We start from the raw sequence: 6126 nt of genomic DNA, 5'->3' as shown, positions 1-6126 counted from the left end.
TGGTTCTCCTCCAAATCTTTTTGAAGAGCATGGTTACCCATTCGATCCCTTTCTCCCCGAAGCACCTCCAAACTTCTATGGGTATACCATCCGGTGCCTCTGCTTTCTTTGACTCCATCTTTCTTAACGCCTTTCTAACTTCACTCTTTTGTATTCTATGCACAAATTTCCGATTAACCATGCTTGGTGTTACCTCTACATCCCCAAAACCTTGTTCCTGATGTCCATTGAATAAATTATCAAAGTAGGAACTCCATCTAGCCTTTATTTCGTTATCCTGAACCAGAACCTTGTCGTCCATATCTTTCACACACCTAACTCTCCCAATATCTCTCGTCGTTCGGTCTCTTATGCGAGCCAGTTTATAGATATCCTTCTCTCCTCTCGTGTCCAACCTGGCATACACTTCTTGGTTAACTTTTGCCCTCGCATCCCGCACGGCTTTTTTAGCGGCTCGTCTAGCTTCCTTGTACTTTTCAAAGTTCTCATCACTCATGCATTTCCCCAGAACCTTATAGCATTCACGTTAGTCTTTATCGCTTGTCTCACCACATCGTTCCACCAAGATGTGTCCTTACTTGATGGTTTATTCCCTTTAGATTCCCCTAACACCTCCCTCGCCAAATCCTTTACAACATGCTCCAATTTATCCCACGTTGCCTCAATATCTTTCTCCTCGCAATCCGACCAAATATCGCTACTTCCAACCTTATCCAAAAGCGCTTGTTGGTTTCCCCCTTGTAGCTTCCACCACTTAATCCGTGCCTCACTAATAATCTTTCTCTTCCTCAAGTCTCTCTTACCCCGAAAATCAAGAACCACTAGTCTATGTTGTGTTGCGGCACTTTCCCCGGGTATGACCTTGCAATCGGTGTACTCTTTCCTCCACACATTCCTTACCAAAAGGAAGTCAATTTGACTAGCATTACCTCCACTTCTATAAGTCACCAAATGAGAATGTCTTTTCTCGAACCAAGTGTTCATTACACCCGGGTCATATGCCAAAACAAAATCTAATATGTCACTTCCTGCTTCATTTCTCTCCCCGAACCCAAAACCCCCATGAATGTTCTTGAAGCCAACTCGACTAGTACCCACATGCCCATTGAGGTCACCACCAATGATCAATTTCTCTCCAATCGTTCTACAACCTCTTCCAAATCTTCCCAGAAGGCTCGTCGAAAAGAAGCATCCAAACCTACTTGAGGTGCGTAATCACTTATAACAGTCACCACCTCATCCCCGGCTACAAGCTTAATGCTCATAATGCTATCACTCTTTCTCGATACTTCTACCACATCATCAATGTAATCTTTATCAATGACAATACCCACTCCATTACGACTTTTGTCTTTACCCGTGTACCAAAGCTTATAACCCCAAGGCGCTATCACCCTTGCTTTATCTCCGACCCACTTTGTCTCTTGTAGACACATTATATGCACTCTCCTCCTTTTCATAACCTCCCCTACCTTAGCTAATCTCCATGTCAAAGAGCCAACATTCCAAGCACCAAAACGTAACCTACTACCCTTCCTAAAGTCATGTCCTGATTTCTTTACCCGCTCTTGACCATGCTTCCTAGATCCAAACCTATTTGACACCACACCCATACTTCGAGGTGGCGCGCCGCTTTAGGGCGACGACCTAACAACCTTTGCATATTTTTCACTACACCCGAGTCTAGAAAATGTAGCGCACCCTTGCCTATTTGACACCACCCTCAGATGTAAAGATGGTGCGTCGCTTCCGGGTGACGACCTAGCAACCCTCACATACTTTTCACTACACCCGGGTCTAAGAAGTGCAGCGCGTCGCTTCTGAGGAGACGCCCCAACGATGTTCAAATTCCGATTCATGTTCATAAAATGTGACTAAGTTTTTATGCTGGCTACCACAGACCTACCGCAACCCTCCTCCTTTATCCGGGCTTGGGACCGGCAGTGAATGCCCGAAAACACTCACAGGCGGAGTTTGTCTATGCCGGAGTTTGTCGATGCGCAATATAATTCTAATGGTGGTCAGGTAAGTGGCGTTTGTCGATGCCAGAGTTCTATCGAGATAGGGAGACGTCTGAATATTCTAGATGTTCACTTACGTCGCCAGCGAGGGTCTGGGTTGCCGTCGTTGCTGTTATCAGAAGGTGACCGGAGTGGGTAGTAGTCGCTGTCTGAGGTGGCCGGTTATATCACCGATGTAGGTTTAAGTTCCCCATCCCATCCATCGTTGCGGAATGGGCTAACCTGAGAATTATTGAGGAATGGGTTCTTGATTCGCTGGTCAAGACAAGGCAAAGTCGAATCTTAATGATACTATGGAACATATGGAATGAGCGGAATGCAATATTTCATGGGAGTCAACCAAACTTAGCGAAGGGAACATATGGCCGTTATTCGTGACCATATGGAGAATGTTGGACGTGCTGGAGTGTAACAAGTGAAGTATTTAGAAACCCAAGCGGTGGATGCGTTATTCGTCACCACAATTTACTTCATTGTGGTGATGTTAGTGTCGCCACTGCTGCTGGTGGATGCGTGAAGTGGTGGTGGTGGCGATGGCCGTGGCGAGGTGGCAGGCAGTCGTACTTCTTGTTGAGCGGTGGATACATTTGATAGGGTGCTGGTATGCTGGATACATTTATATGTATTGTATATACACAATTCAAGCTTGCAATTCACCCAATAGAGATTATCATATGATTAATTGATTTAAATTTAGTAGTATTTCTGTTGTAGAAAAGGTCAGATTTTAAGAAATTGCTGATATTTCGATAAATTTTTATGACGATGATTCAAGTGAGTCAATCCTATTACGGAGCTAAAGCTTTGTTGGGAGTTGAGTTTTCGTTGTAGTCAAATTAGATACACTCTTTTACCTTCCTAGATACACTCCTCTAACAAGCTACATACATTCTTTTACCTTCCTAAATACACTCATTTACATTGCTAGATACACATGTCAAACAAGCTAGATACACTCTTTTACCTTCCTGATACACTTATTTACCTTGCTAGATACACATTTATAGCAAGCTAGATACACTTCTTTACCTTGTTAGATACACTCATATACATTGCTAGTTACGCATCTCAAACAAGCTAGATACATACTTTTACCTTGCTAGATACACATATCTAGCAAGCTAGATACACTTTTTTACCTTGTTAGATACACTCATTTATGTTGCTAGATACGCATCTCAAACAATCTAGATACACTCTTTTACCTTGCTAGATACACTTATTTACCTTGCTAGATACACATATCTAGCAAGCTAGATACACTTCTTTTTTAAGTTCTCTGACTTAAATACACTCCTTTAAATGGCTAGATACATACTTTTAACAAGATAGGTACACTACTTTTAAGTTTCTAGATACACGCCTCTTTAACTAGCTAGATACACTCATTTTAAGCTACTAGATACATACATTTAACTAGATAGATACACTTCTTTAAGTTACTAGATACACACTTTACACTCTTAATTTGTTAGAAACAAACCTTTAGCGTTCTAGATACACTCCTTTAAGTTACTAGTTACATACCTTTATCTAACTAGATACACTTCTTTCGATTATTAGATACATACTTTTAGTTAGTTAATACAGTTTTATAAATTATTAGATACATATCTCGAAATGGTGATAGACTATGTTATTTTTTTTATTATCCCAATAAGTCGGTTACACCCTAATACCCAATTAGTATCAATGATTTCAAGTTTGTAATTATTTGTTTTTTTTTCTATTAACATACCTTTTAAACGAATAAAAGGATATGCTCTAAACACATGATTAGAAAAGGATATGCTCTAACAGCTAATCTTGCTTCTGACGGACTAATCTCGTCACAAGCTTATGACCTCTCACAAAAAGGGAGAGGGGGACAAGGTGGGGCACCCCCCATGTGCTTCCCACTCACCTCTTAATGGGTATTTTGTGAGAGGAAACGGTATCCGTCACAAGCTTGTGACGAATATTGCCCGTCTTCAATGAGATTTTGTGATGCTCTAAACACATGATTAGAGTGAATTGAATAATTTATCCGAGCTCGGGCTTGTTAGATTTTTAGGGTGTTCACAATTTATAATCGTCACATTCCTATGGCAGCTAATGATATAATCGTCTCCCATGGCACAATTTTTTTTTGGTGCCAAATGGGTATACAATCGTAACATTTCCACACTAATCTTGGCAGCCTTCATTCCGACATTGAAGAAAGCTCATACAATGTAGCTAGCAATATACAGGGGAATGAGAACAAGCATCGAAGAAAGCTGATATAAGCAATGTAGCTAGCAATAATATCATAGCTCTAGCAAACCCATTTCTCTGATTTGTTCAAAATGAAAACTACAATGTGAAAATTGACATACAAGTCAATTTATACTAATTCATAGTTAGTTTAATTAACTTGTTCGGAACCCGTAACAAAGTTGTTGAATCCATCGAAGCGGCTGAAATCAATATATCCCTGCAAAAACAGAAAAAAGAGAAAAGGGGAAGGTGTATAACAACTGCAGCACTACATTAAAAAAATGCACATTAATTTCAGAGACCGCGCTGACCATCCCATTCCGTCAATGTCGGTCATTTAGTGAAATAATCGTGACATGGGTTCTAAACCCGTCATTATCTAAACAGCTGATCCTATTTTTGCTATGGAACACGGATCACAACATTCACAGTTTATGTTCGCTCCCATTCTCACCCATGAAAGCCAAACAGACTAATTAGTCAACAATATACTTCATATAGCCTCTGCTTAGCATATGAATGTTCCACAAAATACATGGAATCCAATTACATATCAAATATTCAACCCCACAACTGATGCATGACAAAATGGCGTATAAAACAAAATATCTGAAACTTTGTCATCAATAACAAAGTTATCACTCATCAACCTACAACCAATTTTATAATTACAAATTTACAATCATTATCGATTGCCAATGAGTGTCCGGGCATCAGACATACTCACATATACATATCATTTTCTAACAATTACATAAAGAATGTTTCCGTTTAACACTAATACCCCCACAACAGGCTACTGAATCAGACAAATATTAACAACTAGCTACACAGAACTAACATTTGGCCGACTGCATTTTTATATAAAACACATAAGTTTCATCGTGTGATGCAATTTCTCAAATAGTCTCACCATATGTAGATTTGCCGAAAACTCAGACCCACACATGCCAGTCGCCGACCCACTAACATCGTTGTCGGCGTCAATCTTGTCGTCTCCGGTCCACAACCCAATAATTAACCACCCACAAACACCATATCATTGTTGTCATTCTCCTCCGTCACCACTAGTGGACTCAAATTTGGCTGAGGAAGACATTTCCCGAGACAAAATGTTCCGACTAGGCCATTTTTACAACCTTTTTTTGAATTTCCACCTTTTTTAGCAGATCTATAATTAAAATCACTAGTTTTTAGAAGTTGAAAAGAACTAACTCACCGGAGAAGGGAGATGCAATGAAAATTCGGCGATAGTATGCTGGAGTGAGTCGTCGGAGAAAGGAATTGGTCGCCGGAGCAAAGGCGATGCGTGAATGATAAAACGAAGAGACATTAAAAACAGATGGAGAAGATGAAAAACAAGACCGTCGGCGTCGAAGTTGGGTTTGAGTGATCAGTGTATGAGTGATCGGCGTCGGAGTCCCGTCGAGTAGGTCACCGTCGGAGGGTGGTGGTCTGGGGAGGTGGAGGAGGGGTAGTGGGTGGTGGAAGGGGATGAAAGAAAATAGAAAAGACTAATGTCACAGGTGAGTTAGTTTTTTTAATGTTGGCCTGATCGTTAATTACTCAAATCTAGTGGTATGTATTAGTTCGTACAGATTCGCACGACCCGACTATATATATATATATATATATATATATATATATATATATATATATATATATATATATATATATATATATATATATATATATATAGAGAGAGAGAGAGAGAGAGAGAGAGGTGGGTTCCGGTGAGTCCACCTAAATATTTGAATCCATGAGTCAATAAAACAATATCACGCACTATACAAAACAATATCACGATTTTTTTTTTTGAAATAAATTTTTTTTTTCGAAATTTTTTTTTTTAAAATTTTTTTTTTTT

General features: G+C 39.8%; 1 long non-coding RNA gene across 1 annotated transcript; it reads right to left on the bottom strand.

Moving 5' to 3' along the window:
* Positions 1-4285: 4285 nt before the first annotated feature.
* LOC141633878 (uncharacterized) lies at positions 4286-5782 on the bottom strand. The gene is made up of 2 exons (XR_012538628.1): positions 5479-5782; positions 4286-4476 (listed from the first exon to the last, which is right to left on the bottom strand). It is a non-coding gene; the product is annotated as an uncharacterized LOC141633878 (long non-coding RNA).
* Between the last annotated feature and the right edge of the window lie 344 nt (positions 5783-6126).

Source organism: Silene latifolia, chromosome Y (assembly GCF_048544455.1).
Source record: "Silene latifolia isolate original U9 population chromosome Y, ASM4854445v1, whole genome shotgun sequence".
Taxonomy (NCBI): domain Eukaryota; kingdom Viridiplantae; phylum Streptophyta; class Magnoliopsida; order Caryophyllales; family Caryophyllaceae; genus Silene; species Silene latifolia.
The sequence above is the reverse complement of the archived record's forward strand: the minus strand, read 5'-3'. Positions and strand labels throughout refer to the sequence as shown.